This window comes from Fukomys damarensis, unplaced genomic scaffold (genome assembly GCF_012274545.1).
Source record: "Fukomys damarensis isolate Sample0158 unplaced genomic scaffold, DMR_v1.0_HiC HiC_scaffold_5, whole genome shotgun sequence".
NCBI lineage: Eukaryota > Metazoa > Chordata > Mammalia > Rodentia > Bathyergidae > Fukomys > Fukomys damarensis.
Genome location: NW_022900917.1, coordinates 48428689 through 48445414, shown reverse-complemented (window position 1 = coordinate 48445414; position 16726 = coordinate 48428689).

The window sequence follows — 16726 nt, the reverse complement described above, 5'->3', positions numbered from 1 at the left end:
CAGACTGGAGATACCACTAAGAATTAACTTAAATTTAAATATACGTTACACAAATAAACTCCCCAGGTGGGAGTACTTTTGGAATTGAAACATCAACTTAAATACCAACATTATAATGGAACAAAGGCTGTTCAGTGTGAACAGAAAAAGACTTTTCAATGTGACCAGGTCTGCTGTGCCTCTGTGGTATGAATCTATAACCTTAGACATTCTGAAAAGTGCCTGCTTTGATGTGGTTTATGGACATGAAATTAAACATATGTAAAAGCGGAACTGCAGATAGTAGATGTGGTTGAATAGCTTAAAAGCACAAATAAATAATAGTTTTCAGTTATCTATTTTGTAACCACTATATAATATAAAGAGTCAAAACAGCATAAATTATAATTTCTCATGGTTTTTGAGCTGCACATGTAGGATATCATTACTCCTGCACTGTTTATGGTAGAAAATCATCTGAGGCTGGAGAATCCAAGCTTGGCCCTCAAATTATTGCTTCATAATAACACTACCATGAGCTCACTAGGAAAATGCTTCTAGAGCCCCTAGCCAACATTAGGAACTGTTGCTTAGATAGGGCTCAATTCTGATCTATGTGATTTGAATTCTCCAGCTCTCAAATACATCCTGTGGTTTGTTGATTCAAGCTTTGTGGTCCTCATTCCTTTCTATTAAATAACAGACAATAGTTTCAACTGACTCATGATCTCAGTATACTTCCTGTTCATAAGAAATATAGGCTTAGAAGCCTCTTTATTCTGAATTTACTGTACTTTATTCCAATTATGTAAATCCTCGTTGAAATTTTCTTTGGTGGATATGAATCAAAACATTTAAATTTAGTCACATGACAAATTAGTTAGCTTTCTGTTCCTGTGACAAAATACCTATGAAAACCAATTAAAGGAAGAAAAGGTTATTTTGGTTCCTGGTTTCAGAGGTTTCAGTCTGTGCTTGGCTGGTTTCACTGCTTTTAGGTCTGGGGTGATGCAGAAACATTATGATAGAAAGGCATGGAGGAAAACCACTCACCTCATAGTAATCAGAAAGCAAAGAAAGTGGGTAAAAGCCAGAGAGGAAGGGGCTGGGGAAGAAATGTAGGCTTCAAGGTTATGTTCCTATGACCCACTTCCTTCAACTGGGCTTCATCTCCCAAGTTCCTTTTATCTCCTTTTATTGTCCTTGATTATGATTTCATTGATGGATCAATCCGCCGGTAAAGCTAGCATCTTTATAATCCAATAACCTCACTTCTGAACATGTGAGACTTTGCAGGGAATTTTTAGATCTAAACTGTAACATATACTGTACACAAAACTTAACTCTGATTAAATCATAAATTGAAATGTAAAGCTAAAAATATTTTAGGAAAAAAATCATCGGAGAAAATATTTGGAATCTTGTGCTATGCTAGGCAAAACCATAATACGTGAAAGTAAAAATTAATAAATTTGAACTCAACAAAATTTTAAAAAATATTTTTTCTGTGAAAGACCTAAAGGAGAAGATGAAAAGACAATTGCACACAGGAGTAAAATAAAATCATAGTGCTCTCAAAAGACTAGTGTTTAGAATATGTAAAGAGCTATCAAAAAACTAAGTAATAATTAAAACCATACAAAGCAATTAGAAAATGGTTAACAGACAAAGTTTTAAGGAAAAAGAAACATACAAGTGAAAGGGAAATAAGACTATGAAAAGAAGTTCTATATCAATTAGTTATTAAGGAAATACAAAGTAAAACCACAAAGACATATCAGTATAGATACATCAGAATGGCTAAAATTAAAAAAAAAAAAAAAAAGGAATAGTACCAAATACTGTCAATGACTCAAAGGAACCAAATTAGACTTTCCTGGTGGAGATTTAAATTGGTATAGCCACTCTGCAAAAATAGTTTGTTATACTATTTATAAGGCTAAACATAAAATTATAAGACACAGAAAGTACATACAAAAACCTGAATATGTTCACAGCAACTTTATTTGTAATACCCCAACATTGAAAACAATACAGATACCCTTTAAGGAGTGAATGATTAATCACACTAGTTTGTCCATGTTATGAAATACTGTTTGCCATTAAAAGGACCAAACCACAACAACTTGGATGTATCTTTACAGAATTTTGCTGAGTTGAAATGGCCAATAATCAATGGTTACATATCCATGTATCAACACATTTATATAACACTCACTAAATAATAAAATTTTAGAACCAAAGAATAAATTAGTGGTTGACAGGGTTTTAGAAGTATTGAGAAAGGTGAGAATGTGGTTGTAAAAGGGCAACATGAGAACCCCATGTTGCCAAAAATCTCCTGTTTCCTTAATGCAAACATATCAGTTTCCTAGTTGTGACATTATACTATTGTACTTCTGCAAGATTTTATTATCCTTTGGAGAACTGGGGAATGGGACATAATTTCTTTCCTTACTATTTATTACAATTGCATATTAATTTATAATTGTTTCAAAACAAAGCTAATCCAACAAGTTTCTTTGAAACAGATGTTAACACTGATCCTTCGCTATTTTGTGCAGTAAGTCAGAGTGCTGTAGGAAGGCACTCAATCAAGGGTGCTTTATCTGAAACCACTGTTGTAATGATAAGCACTTAACACAAAGCCCTGCCAGATAAAGTGGATTGATTTGTAACTGTTTGTCTTTGTCCTTGTAGCAGTGTAAATCCTCCATGGCTGATGTAAAGGCACCAACAACAAGTTATGGAATGTTAGTTGAGAAAGCTAAACAAATCAGCTCTCATGGGTGGTATGAGCACCATCAGCAGGATACTGGCTCACGGAGTCTGGGATGCTCCATTTAAAATATCCTGAGGTCTTCTTCTTCTTCTTCTTCTTCTTTTTTTTTTTTTTTTGGTTTTTTGAGACAGGGTCTCACTATGCAGTTGAGACTGACCTGGAACTTCTCTTGAACTCACAGCCATCCTCCTGCCTCAGCCTCCTGAGGGTTGAGATTACAGGTGTGCACCACCACGCCCAGCTAAAATATCCTGAAGTTTTAACAAAGGATCTTAGTTTTAGCCTTAGTTTGATTTTAACCTAAAGGATCTATTTTTCTTCCAGTATCTTGATTTTTTTTCTTAAATTGAAGAACATGTTTTTGAAATCATTTGCTACCATTTGAAATTTATATATAGCAGCAACAACTTTAACTTCCAAACCAACAAATTCAGTGTTAGATATGTATCTTGTGTTTTTTTGAAATCTATTTTCTTTTCTCATCTCTGTTACAGTATTTTATAAATGAAATTGTAAGCAGCTAATTGACACTCTCAATTATTCTACTAAAAATTTTAGTCAGACATATAAATTCACCTTATCTTTTCATTTTATTGCATGTAGAAGTCTAATTAATTGCTCCACCAACACAAATTTAATCCTTCCACTTTTCCAGTTTACATCACTGATGTTCTTGATGCCCTTCATATAATCCTATTGTCTTTGTCACTTGGTGTTTTTTATGCTCACTGGTACAGGGAGGTAACAAGAAAGCTGGTCCAGTTCCACACTTCAGATGTGGAAGTGGGAGGAAGCCTTCCCTAAATATTCTGAACCAGAAATCTATCTTCCCATGACTTTGGTTTTTATTGTTCACTGTCCTTGTAGGATCCTATATTCCTAAGGCAAGGAACTAACATAAAAAGTGGTCCTGCAGCACCTGGCTGGAGAAAATGAAAAACTTATCTAGATAAAGATTCAGCCCAAACCACACAGGAATCCCATGGATGAAGCCCCAATGAAGATACACATACAAAATAAAATTGCAGAACTCAAATGGAAAATCTAGTATTCAAGACAAATCTGCAGATAAAATAAGCAGAGGAATAGAATCCCCAAGACCTTTTGATAATATAAGAGCCAGAAATAACTTTTTCAAAGTATGCTTAAAATAATAAAAAAGAAAGTGTATTGAAAACATGCCTTTAATTATGGTTCTTCCCAAAGCCCTACTAAAATGATAATAAATCTTTTCCCCTAAGGCCTAAACTTGAAAATGTTTTTTAAAATAGTAATAACAGAAACAAAATTCTGGAGGATAGAGAGGTGATGGATTAGTGATATCTAGTGATACTGACTCATAGATAAGAAAAAGCTACACTCAAAAGTAAAAGTAAGAAAAGCCAAAAAGCACCCAATATATCCCACAGATAACATCAGACACCCCAACAACCAACAAGATCTACTCACACTTTCTAAGTATTTCAAGCAATAAATATTAGTAGATGACAGAAGGATGAGCTGATACAGAAAAAGAAATGGTTGTCAGATAGACATGAATTCCAACACTGACTGGACCTAAATTCCACCTCTGCAACTTCATGCTATATGTCTTTAAGTAAGCTATTCAACTTCTTTATTTCACATCTGTAAAGCTGAGGAAATGATAACCTTGACCTCCTAGAGTTCATATGGATACCAAATAAGCTAACCTGTATAAAGCACTGAAAAGAATATCATATAATATGGATTCAATGAATGGTTCTATTACAATTGGCACTGTATGAAGAAAGTTCCATTTATATGAAATTTGTGGAATAGGGAAATCTATAGAAATAGGAAGTAGATTGTTGGTTATCAAAAGAGAGAAAACAAGGACAGAATGGGGCATGGCTGCTAATGAATATGGGTTTTTTAATAAGGGTGATAAAAATGTCTGGACTGTAACAGCAGTGAAGGTTGCATAACTTTGTGAATGAATTTAAAATCACTGACTCATACATAAAAGGGTAAAATATATGATATACATCACATCTAAAAAAGCCACTAATAAGCCCAATTTGGTAGTGCATGCCTGTAATTCCAGCACTCTGGAGCCTGACACAGGAGGGTCACTGTGAGATTGAGACCAGCCTGGGCTACATAGTCAGTTCTAGGTCAGTCTCAAATACATAGTGAGACAAGACAAAACAAAAGCCACCAAAATAATAATAATAATAATAATAATAATAATAATATTGTAATATGTATATACTAACTACATATAAATAGATTTATATTGATTATAACTCAGTTATTTTTAGCTTTTGTTTTTATTTGAACTGACATGCAAGGTAAAGATACTTCAATTTAGAAGTATAAACCTATCAGCAGTCTTCACAGAACTAAACTTCCTTTCATGTTTAAAACAGGGTGTCACACAGATAAAGATTAAGCTGAGATTTTTTTTCTCATTTATGTATACCATTTAGGTGTATAATACAGTTACATTCACCCTTGGGATCTTGCACCTTCACGTGATGTATCCAGGTTTTTCCCTTTTCCCCATTCCCCTGCCCTTCCTTCAACCTCTCCATCCCTCCCTTTTTGCAGAGATGTTATTTCCATTTTTTATTTTTTTCATGTTAATTCCATTCCCATCTTTCTTTTCCCCTACCCCTCCCATTTCCCCTTCCACATTGCACCTTTTCTTTTATTTCAAATTATCTATTATACCTTTTAGCCCTTATTTACACTTTCCATTTCTGACACCAGAAAATATTTGTATTTACACATATGTGTCCTATTTATTTTACTTAATAGTATCACCTCAATGTGCATCCATTTAGCTATAAATGTCTCTAATTTCTTCTTCATTGTCAATGAGTAGTACTCCATTTTATTTTTTTAAAAATTCTTTATGCAATCTCCTGTTGTTGGGCATTTGGCCTGCTTCCAAATTTTAGCTATCACAAATTGTGCTGCTATGAACATGGCTGTACGTAGTCATTGTGGTATGATTCTTCTAATTCTTTAGGAAAGATATCTAACAGGGGAATAGCTGGGTCAAATGCGACCTCCAGTCCTAATTCTTTGAGGTATCTCCATACTGCTTTCCACAGTGGTTGCACCAGTCTATGCTCCCACCAGCAGTGGAGCAGGGTTCCTCTTTCCCCACATCCCCAACAGCATTCGTCATTGGTTGATTTCATGATAGCAGCCATTCTTTCTGGGGTGAGGTGCAATCTCAGTGTTGTTTTCACTTGCATCTTTCAAATGGCCAGTGATGTTGAACCTTTTTTCATATGTTTATTTTCTCTTTCTACTTCGTTGGCTGAGAAATGTCTGTTCATTTCAGATACCCATTTTTGCATTGGATCTTTAAATTTGGGAGGTCTGATTTTTCTAAGTTCTTTGTATATTCTGGATAGTAGTCTTTTGTCTAATGAATAGCTACTGAAATTTCCCCTCACATTGTGGGTTGTCTCTTCAAACTATTGGTGGTTTCTCTTGCTGTTATTAAGAAGAGATCCCAGTTGTTAATTTTTGTGCTAGTTCACATGCAACTGAGGTTTTGTTCATGAACTCTTTTCCTATGTCAGTGTCTTCTGGAGTTCTACCTAACCTCTTTTCCAGCTGGTTTAGTGCATCTGTTTTAAAATTTAGATCTTTAATACATTTTTATTTGAGTTTAGTGGGTAGTTTAGTTTAGTTTAGTGATAGATATAGGTCTAGTTTTAATCTTTGGCAAGTTGAAACCCAGTTTTTCCAGTACCATTTGTTAAAGAGGCTATCTTTTCTCCAGTGAGGGTATTTGACTACTTTGTTGCAGATGAGGTGTCTGAGTGTGTCTGGACTTGTTTCTGCATCTCCTAATCTATTCTACTGGTTCTTGGGTCTATTTCTTTGCCAGTACCATTTTGCTTTTATTACAGTAGTTTTTCAGTATAGTTTCAAATTGAGGATTATATTACCCAATACCTTGTCTTTGTTGCCTAGAATTACATTTGGTATTCTAGGTCTCTTCTTATTCCAAATGAATTTTTGGATTGTTTTCTCAATGTCTTTGAAGTATGCTACTGGGATTTCAATTGGGATTGCACTGAATCTACATAGCAGCTTTGGAAGTATGGCCATTTTCACTATATTGATTCTTCCTACCTAGGAGCAAAGGATGTCTCTCCATTTTCTGATATCCTTTTCAATCTCTTTTTTCAGAGTGTTGTAGCTTTCAGAGTAGAGGTCCTTGATTTCTTTTGTTAGGTGTTTCCTAAGTATTTCAATTTTTGGATTCTATTGTGAAGGGGATTGTTTGTACTACTTCTATCTCAATGAGTCTGTTTTTTGCATATGGGAAAGCTATTCATGTTTGTGGTGCTCTGCTTGTATCCGGCTATCCTGCTGAATTTGGTTATTAAGTCTAGAACACTTTTGGTGGAGTTCTTGGGGTCTTCTAATAGAGTATCATGTCATCTGTAAATAATGACAATTTGAATTCTTCATTTCCTATCTTTATTCCTTTTATTTCTTTCTCTTGTCTAATTGCTGTGGCTAATGTTTCCAAAACTCTTGAAAAGAAGTAGTGATAGTGAACATCCTTGTCTTGTTTCTGATTTTAGTGTAAAGGATTTCTGTTTTTGACCATTTAATATGATGTTGGCTGTTGGTTTTTCATAGATGGCTTTTATCAGATTGAAGTAGAGACTGTCTATTCCAATTTTTTGTTGGGTTTTTATCATAAATGTGTGTTAGACTTTGTCAAATGCTTTTTTGCATAATTGAGATAATCATATTTTTTTGTCCTTGGCTCTATCAATATAGTGTATTACACTTATTAATTTGCTTATGTTGAACCATCCTGAATCCCTGGGATGAATCCCTCTTGGTCAGGGTATATGATCTTCTTAATTACCTCCTGCATTCTATTTGTGAATATCTTATAAAAGATTTTTGCATCTATGCTCTTAAATGAGATTGGATTATAATTCACTTTTTTGGTTGGGTCTTTCTCTGCTTAGGGGATCAAGATGATGCTTGCTTCCAGGAATGAATTCTGGAGTATTGCTTCCCTTTCAATTTGATTGAGGAATTTAAACAGGAATAGTAGCAGTTCCTCTCTAAATGTCATATAGATTTTAGCAGTGAAGCCATCAGAACCCAGACTTTTTTTAGTTGGTATGTTTTGTATTATATTTTTAATTTCATTGATTGATATGGGTTTTTTAGAATTTTTAGATCATCCTTGTTCAACTTTGGTAAATCTATGACTGTCCATTTCTTCTGAATTTTCCCTCTTATTGGCATATTGGTTCTTGAAGTAGGAATTAATGATCCTCTGGATTTCTGGTGAGTCCATTGTAATTTCACCCTTTTCATTCCTAATTGCATGGATTTGGGCCTTTTCTTGTTTTGATAAGGTTGGCTAAGGGTTTCTTAATTTCATTTATCTTTTCAAAGAACTAACTCTTGGCTTCATTGATTTTTTTTTGCTATTATTATTCTTTTAAACTCCATTGCATTAATTTCTGCCTTGATCTTTAAAATTTCCTGCCTTGTATGAACTTTGGGTTTGACTTGCTCTTCTTTTTCTAGAAGCTTGAGTTTCAGCATCAGGTTGTGTAGTTGAACTAGTTCTTTTCTTCACAATATGAGTATTCACTGCTACAAATTTCCCTGGTAAGACTGCTTTCATTGTGTTCCACAGATTCTGATATGTTGAATTGTCATTGTCCTGTAATTGTAGGAACTGTCTGATTTTTTCTTTAATTTCCTCTGTGACACATTGGTTATTCAGAAGTGTGTTGTTCTATTTCCATGTGTTTATGGAATTCTTGTGGTTTCTTTTGCTATTGATGTCAAATTTCATCACACTTTGGGCTGATAATATACAGAGGATACTTCAATTTCTTTGCACTTTCTTAAACATGTTGTATGAGTGAGTATGTGTTCTATTTTGGAGAACAATCCATGTGCATCTGAAAAGAATGTGTATTCTAATTTTGTGGGGTGGATCACTAAACATCTGTTGAGTTCAATTGTTCAAGAGTTTGAATGAGTTCTAGTATTTCACTGTTCATTTTTCATCTGGTTTATTTATCTATTTGTGGAGTATTGTGGTCTCACACTACTATTGTATTAGTGCTTATACAATTTTTAATGTCTGTTAGTATTTGTTTTATATACTTAAGTGCACTTGTGTTTAATGTATATATAATGTAAATATATATATATATTATATATATATTTATGATTGTCAACTCTTCCTCTTGGATTGTTCCCTTTACAAGGATGTAATGCCCTTCTTTGTCTCTCTTAATCACTGTTGGTTTGAAATGCACTTGATCTGCAAGGAAGATAGCTATTCCCACTCTTTTGGGGGTCCTGTCACATGGAATATTGTTTTCCACCCTTTAACTTTCACTCTATGAGTTTATTTTTTAATTAACTGTGTTTCTTGTATGCAGCATATTGTTGGGTCTTGTTTTTTGACCCATTCTGCCAGTCTATTTCTTTTAATTGGTGAATTGAGATCATTAACATTGATAACTGGTATATATTGACTTATCCTTGTCATGACTTTTTCTTTGTGTTGTATTCTCCCCCTTTGCATTTAATTTTTTGTCATGCCTGTTGGATTTATTATGCTAGGATACCTGGGATTGTGATCTACATTGTCTTTTCATAGGATATTGTTTAAAGTTTCTGGAGTGCTGGTTTAGTATTCATGAAGTTCCTCGGATGCTCTTTGTCATGAAAGTATCATATCTCCAACAATTTGAAAGATAGTGTTTCAGGGTACAACTATCTGGGTTAGAGGATGTTTTCTTTTAGGGCACAAAATATGTCACACCATGCGCTTCTTGCCTTGTGGGTTTGTGTTGATAAGTCTGCTGTGATTCTGATGACTTTCTTTTGTACATAATTTTTTTTTCTTTAACTGCTTATAGAATTTTGTTCTGTTGGGTTTTTGGAATCTTAACTATTATATGCCTATGTGTAGATTTTTTTAAATCATGGCTAGTTGGAGTTCTATAAGCCTCATTATCTATATGTCAGACTCTTCCCCTATTTCATAAATTTTCTACTATCACTTTTTTTCTACCACAGTTTTTATGTTGACTGTGCTCTCTCCTGTTTCTTCAGTGATTCCAATCAGTCTTATGTTACTCTTCTTTGAATCATCTAGCAGCTGTTGGATTGATCTCTCATGGTCCCTTACTATTTTTAAGAGATTTTTCCTTTCCTGGTCACTAATTGTAATCCTATCTTCAATAGCTACAATTCTGTCCTCACATTGGCTTGTTCTTCTGTGTAAACTTTCAATGGAGTTTTTAATGTCTTGCAAATCTTTTCATTTGTTTTATGGATTCAATTTGTTTCTTATGTTGGGATTCCATCATGTTCCTCAGCTCCTGTATTTGTGTGTGTGTGTGTGTGTGTGTGTGTGTGTGTGTGTGTGTGTCTGCTCTATATTTATTAGTCATGTCTTGTACTATGGGCACAATGTCTGATGTTATCTGACAAATTATTTCTGGTTTAATTATTTTCCCAGGTCCTCTTTCATTGCCAGTTCAGGGAGTCCAGATGGTTGAGTATCAGATTGTTCCATCTTGTTTCCCTTTGGGGTTGCCTTAGGCGATCTGGAAGACTGGTTTTGAGACTTATTTCCTTGTCTTCTCATTTCAATAGATGCAGCCTGCTGTGCCTTTGTGGAGGCAACTTTTTGCTCACCCAGTGGTCTTCAATTCTCAGCAGGCCACTGAGCAGCATTTACTCTGCTGCTCCCCAGCAAAAAATTCTTGGGTTTAGAATCCTGACTTTCCATATCCCTGTGCTGATATTTTCTGCATGAGATTCTGGCTTGGGCATGTGCGCACTTGTGATGGTATCTCTGTGTGCTTCTTGGTTGGGCCCTTATGTTCTTGTTGTCTGGGGTGGCCTTTGGCTGGGGGCTGTATATTCCAGTTCCTGTTATATGTGTAGGCCTCTGGCTAGGGTCTTCAGGCACTTATCAGTGGTAATATGGTGAATCTCTGGCTGTTGCTTGTGCATTGTGTAGTTCTTTTCCAGGTGGGCCCTTGGCTGTGGCCAATGGCATGGAAGGATTCTGGATAAAGCTTGCACACCTCTGTAGCTCTTTTCTAGGTGGGCTGTGGCTTGGGCATGTGTGCTCACACCTCTGGGGTCGCGACAGGGTGAGGACCTATTTAGGATTAGCCTGTAGTTGAGCCACTCTGGTCCACATAGCTGCTCCCTGATGTGTGCACACACTTATCAGTGGTATGGTGGAACTGTGTAAGAAGGTTTCACTCTTGTGCCCCTCAGTCTGATATTTAATGCTTCTTTAATCCAGTCATTCAATAATAATTTTTATAAAAATATTGTGGAAATACTGCGAAAGGACCTAAATTTCATAGAATAAAATAGAAAGCCTAACAATTTATTGAGTATGATTAAATACCTAAACTTGTACAATAATCATTACATTAATGAACATGTAATACATATTAGTAATTGTGGGAAACATTGAAAATAAACTAAGCAAATGTAGATGCAACTGCTGCACTTATTGGGATTACTCTTTGAAGATCAAAACAATTAATTAAATAAATACATGAACAGGTGCATTATTTCACACAGAATCACACTGGATGAATGAGATACGACTCTCTCAAAGCAGGGCTGCAGTGGTAAGGTACCCTCTTGACATGTGATCCACAGACTGATTATGTAGATGAGGACCAGTTTATTTGATAAAGGTGGAGAGAGGCAGGCATATTTGTAAAGATCCCATGGCCATAAGATGAATAGTTTGCATTTTTTGGTCAATGAAAAAATAGTTCATAACATTTTGGGAGAAAGAGCAAGAAGTAGAAAATGTGAAGTTATTTTAAAGAGCGGAGAAGCATGGAGGCTATATAATGTTATTTTCAGGATAACAGGAATCTTAGAAACTTTAAATAAAGGACATACATCATCTGTTTTGTGTTTTTAAAAGATCCCTGTGTTATAGAATCAAGGAAAGTTTATAGATTGGCCAAACTTCATACACAGAAATCAGTAAGAAGGCCAATGCTGTGATTTTAATGGGAGATAGTTTAGAGAGATTATATAAGATTTGATCAAGAGTCACTGAAAAAAATGCAGGAAATATGAGTACTAGGTAGCATAAAGTAGAAGAATCATTAGAATAGGGAAGAGCACAATACTAAAGATATCACCTCAGTTAAGGACTGAGTGAAAATGAACTTATAAGACAGAGAAGGGAGAAGGAAATAATAGTATGAGTAGGAGAAACAGTTTGAGTGAAGGTCCAAGGATATAAAATGTTTTGAAGAGACCTAAAAGCAGGGATGAAAATAAATTCAGAATGAGCAATTTAATGTGTATCATAGACAACTAGGGAGAAAATAGTAGCACACCTACATAAGATGGCATTTGAAATCCATTTGGAAGGATGAGAAAACAAAAGGATCTGGCATAGAAATCAAGAAAATTGACACACTGAGGGAAATAAAGTGTCCCATAAAAATACACTGAGAAAGAGCAACTGAAGAAGAAGAAAAATGCAATAAAAAGAAGTGAAATGTATGCCAAAGCATACAGATCATACAGAATGAAAACAAATATAGGGTCAAATGCTATAAAGAAGCCAGGTAAGTGGAAATAGAAAAATATCTACTGATTTGAAGGACTATAAATGAGTCTGAAAATATTCTTCCTAAGTTTCTATCCAATATATTTCTGAAAACATTGGAAATTCAAAGTTACCTGTCAGAGTACCTACATGCAACCACAGGCCTTTTTATCTTCCAAACATACTTTACTTTTTGCTGAGGAAACAGCATGTGTAGCTTCATGGAGTTAATCACATGGTATTTGGCATTTCTTTTGCTTTTTATCCATTCTCTGGAAACAGATGCAAATTTGTTTCTAAAATGTGTGATAACAGGGGAGTTAAAGGATAAATGACAATATGGTAAGGATGAAGGAGTGGAAGGATACAATTTTCCTGGATTCTTAACAATATGCCCAAGTGAAGAAACTTATCATGAGCCATGTGATCTTCAGGCTTCCTATAAATATACTAAAAATATTCTGTAATTAAGGTACTGTTTAGTGAGATTTCCTGTGCAGCTAAAGCATTTCAAACTCATATATCAATTATTTATCTTATCTCCATAAATGATAACTGTAAATCCATTTTTGCTTTTAATCATAGTTTTGTCTGCCTAAAGTATACTTTCCTTTAATCTTCAAATAAACAAAATATAAGCAATATTAATAGACCTATTTTAAATGCTAGGTAGTTCTCCTCTGACGTTGCACATTCTTCACCTAGTTCAAAAAGATCCATTCCTCTTTGTCAACACCCACATCTATATTGCAAAACTTCTGCATCAGTTAGGGTTAAGAATTATTACCTAGTTGCTGTGTAGTAAGTTCACTTATTCCTAAATTTAGTACAGAACTCTGTATACTGTGAATCATTGCTTTATCCAGAAAGGTGGCATCAACAATTTTCTCTCTGCTTCCCCTTGAGAAGCTATAAACACTAGAAATAAGGCAAGACACAACCAAAGGGGAAATCTGAGAGACATTAAGAAGAGTGGTTGAGATAACATAACTGAGAGAATGTAACATATTTTCATGAGAATTTGACACAAATGAAAAATAAAAAATATCAACAAAGAAATAAAAATTATTTTAAAATAAAACTGAAAATTATATATATATAAATACTATGACTGAAAAACTTTTCTTTAAAAAGTCTTTCTGGTGAACTTACAAATGAGTGGACAGAACAGAAGATTAAAAATACTAAACTTGAAGTCAAATCAATAGAATTTACCCAATATGAAGTATTATATACATAAGTTAGTCCTCTCACTCCAAATGCATAGAGCTTCAGACTCTATATGATAGTAGCTAAATATCTAAGATTCTTCCCATCAGAATTTCAGAGAAGAAAATTTAAAAAAATATTATGGGGGGGGAGAAAAGAAGAAAAATAGTGAGTGAAACTAAAAGAGGATTTAAAGACATGATTTCTAAAACTTTCCCAAAGTGGCAAAAGATACAAACTTTCAGAATGAAGAAAATGTGCTAAAACCAAGAAGGTTAACAAAGAAATCAATGCCAACATTTACTGTAATTAAACTTTTGAGAACAAAAGACAAAGATAAAACCTTGAATGTTGCCAGAAAGAAATAATGCATTATTCTTAGGGGACACTAATAGAAGGGACATTTCTTTTCCGATATCATTGAGATGACAAAGGAGGGATTTGCATCCTTCAAATACTGAGATAAATTCTGCCAACTGTGAAGTCTATATGTTGCAAAACTATGCCAAAGGGAGAAAAGGGAAATAAAGCCATTCTCAGATCTAGAAAAACTAAAAGAATTTGTCACTAGTAGTCCTACCCTTTAACATCAACTCGAGGATTTTCAAAGAGAAACTCCAAAGGAATCTTGAAGCACAAGGAAGCATGAAGCAGCAGAACAGGGTCCAGGAGATAAATTATTTTTTATAAAGTGATTTGTTAATTAAATAAAAAGCTATCTCATCATCTGACACTTAAGACAATAACATTTAAACCTAGGTTTTGTAAAGGGACCTAAATAAAATTAAAGTCTCCACACTCCAATAAAAGTTGAAAAAAAATGTTCATTATAGTACTATGTGATGCCAAATATGTACATGAAATACCCAATAAAACCACTATAAAAGCTGTACAAACAGACATAGTCAAAATACAGCTAAAGACAGAATCTTGAAAAGATTCTAAGTAATAAATAGAAGTATGAAGAGAAAGAGAGGAATAGGAATCAGAGAGAAGTAATAGAAAACAAAGAAATGGCAGATGGAAGCTCCAGCAAATCAGTAATTACCTTACATATAAATGATCTAAATACACCCATAAGAAGAGAAAGATTGGCAGAATGAGTTAAATCATGAACACTACACATTATTTAGAAGACCATCATTTACAAGTCGACAGCATAGTTAAGTTGATATGAAATGAAGGAAGCAAAAAGGCAATGCAAAAATATATGTGAATTTTATGCCATTTATATGTGTGACTCATGTGTGTCATATATATGTACATATGCACATATAAGTGTATATGTACGATAAAAGTCAACTAAAGATTTGAATGAGAGGAAGGTTTGGGAGCCAAATCAATGTACATCAATTAATCTGTGTAGGAAGCTTCTGTACAATAAAACAGTTTAGCAAGTGTATTCAAGGACATTTTTTTCATTCAATCCTCCAAAATATCCATGGAATAAGCTTAACTGGCCCTCTCTAGCAAACAATGCACCTAAATAATGTCTTAAGCTATGGTTTTATTACCCTGGTCACTTCTGTAGCATTTGAGATTTGTCACTTGGATCAAAGGGAAGCTTTAGTTCTCACAAAAGTCATAACCTACAGAATTGGAAGCAAGAGACGAATAATACATAAGACGATAAACAATCAGATCAGCAAAAAAGGAAGAGGCCAAACTGAGTAAATGTGATTTGGAAGGCTGGGCCTGGCTTACTAGTCAGAGCAAAGAGTAAGACTCTTTTGTGAGACACTAGAAGAGAAACACCAGGTCAGAAGGAAAGCTATAAAAAATTCAGTTGGCATTGCTAGCAGGATCCCCATCTTGTCAAAAGTGAAATGCAGTGCCTTGCTGAAAGTCATGTTATTTAACTGGTAGAATTGGCATTGGAGTCCAGGGAATTTCCTCTCCAGATGACATAACATCTATGAACGTGAAGACAGGCTTCTTGTGGAATAAGCTACATGGGAAATGATTCCCTGGATGCAATGATGTTTCACCTTCCTTAGCAAGCTTAACAATGTTGTAACTGAGACATTTATTTTTACTTGAGCCTATTTTGCACATGTTAAGATGTTTTATAAGCATTTTTATGTTATGAAATTGAAGCTTGGTATTTTCTGATTCCAATATTTAAGTTAAAATTTCTCCACCTTATCATCATTCCACTATTCCATCTCTTCTCACAGATATCTCCGCAAGTTATTCCTTTCTGACACTAGAAATGGGCACTGCAAGACATGTATCAGAACATTAAAAAATAACATTAAGTTTTTAATCTGCTGAGTAGTTTATGTAAACTACACACATATAAATAAGATGGAGCAGAAAGGAATAAGGAGTCCTATGAGTACTGTGTCTTTCATCTAATATTGTGCCAATCTCTCCTTCCACCGATAAAAACAAAAGAAGGAAAATATGATAGGAGGCTTATTATTCTCCAGGGATGAACAAGAATTTTACATTATTAAGGAAGATAGTAGAGAAAAAGCATTTAGAAAAAGGTTTAACTGCTTCCTTCTAAAGGATTTCCTGGTGTGCATAGCAGCCCAGAAATGGCATAAATTACTGTAGTGATAAGTGTTAATCTAATTGCCAAAATCAATGATCTTGTATGATTCAAATTTTATATTACTTGGCAAGAATATAAATGTGGCTAGAGAAGAGTGAACATTTTTCTGTACTTATTAAGCATTTACAGAGTTCCCGCTGTGCGCACAAAACTAGAAAGTTTCTGAGACAATAGTAGCATAGACTTGAAATGTATTTCAGCAAGTAATTCATAATTCAAAAGAAGCGTTTCATACTATATTCACATTCAAGACTCAAAGCAAAAATCTTCAATCAACTAGGTTTTTATCTACAATACCCTAGATTACTAAAACTTTGTAAAGAAAAATCAATAGACTGATATCAGCAATATCTTCTAATCACTCACATACCTATCTTTATTCAGCTGATCACATATGCAGCATGTTCAGCACATAAAAACATTTACTATAAGAATAAAAGGCAGTTGTTGAAAGTGAAACCCTGTTGGTAGATATCGGTACTCATGAATTGTTTTGTTTTGCTTCAATCAAATAAATGAAGTAAATGCTTGCAACCCATTATACATTCCACATTGAGTCATGAAATGCAAAAAAAAAAAAAAAAAATTGGAAGACAAGGGA